The sequence below is a fragment of the Lepisosteus oculatus genome, chromosome 14 (assembly GCF_040954835.1).
Source record: "Lepisosteus oculatus isolate fLepOcu1 chromosome 14, fLepOcu1.hap2, whole genome shotgun sequence".
Taxonomy (NCBI): domain Eukaryota; kingdom Metazoa; phylum Chordata; class Actinopteri; order Semionotiformes; family Lepisosteidae; genus Lepisosteus; species Lepisosteus oculatus.
Genome location: NC_090709.1, coordinates 12,595,486 through 12,596,382, shown reverse-complemented (window position 1 = coordinate 12,596,382; position 897 = coordinate 12,595,486). Strand labels below are relative to the sequence as shown.

The following is an 897-nucleotide window of genomic DNA, read 5'->3' as shown; positions in this document are numbered from 1 at the left end:
TTTCTCTCACTTGGTGAAATATTCACTTCTTTGGCCCTCTGAATATAGTTCTTCTGTTAAGCAGGCTTCAGACTCTGCTTATAGCACCCGTGTAGAGATTTTATTTTTACAGGAAGACGCATTCCGAAACGTATCTCTGTAGTTTTTTAAAAGCTTTGAACAGCGTATTTTATACAACGCACAAACAGTATTCTAAATTCACACGGCAGATCTGTGCAGCAATCATACTCGATTTGACTGTGATTCTGAAATACTTCTAGCAAACATATTCAGGTTTCCTTGAACCTTTAATAAAAAAATTACTTTGCGATGTTCCGCAGATGTGCAGTGTGCCTTTCCTCTTGTCGTATTCAAGAGTACTCACTGCGGGAGCTCCTCACTGCGTGTCCTTTACTCTACTGTGATTTCTTTTAATTTATTTACGTGGAGTGTGGTGAGAAGATCACCTTGAACATTTTTGGTTTGTGAAAGGAAACACTAAAGAAAATACAAGTGATGAACATTTAAAATAACCACAGTACAGCTAGAAGAGGGAAAGATAAAAGACGATTTAGAATGACATTCACAATAGATTGAAGAAAAGCACAACCGCCCAAACAGGGACTTGAACCCTGGCCCCTCAGTTTAAAAGTCTGATGCTCTACCAACTGAGCTATCTGGGCTCTAGAAACAAAAAAGCCACAGCCGGGATCCTCGCAAATCACATGTCTCTTCTTGTGCCGAAGTGCAGTCATACCTGACCCATCTGGAATGACCACTGACAGACTTTATCCAGAAGCAACGGCACAACTCCCAGTAGAATGAGCGAGAAATACAGAACGACACGAGGAGTCAAGGGGCTCCCACAATTCATCTTTCCTCACATTACTGATTTTTTCACCAGGAATTTGACCTTTT

General features: G+C 40.8%; 1 non-coding gene across 1 annotated transcript; it reads right to left on the bottom strand.

Moving 5' to 3' along the window:
- Nucleotides 1-589: 589 nt before the first annotated feature.
- On the bottom strand, nucleotides 590-662 carry trnak-uuu (transfer RNA lysine (anticodon UUU)). Its single transcript has one exon. It is a non-coding gene; the product is annotated as a tRNA-Lys (tRNA).
- Nucleotides 663-897: the final 235 nt, after the last annotated feature.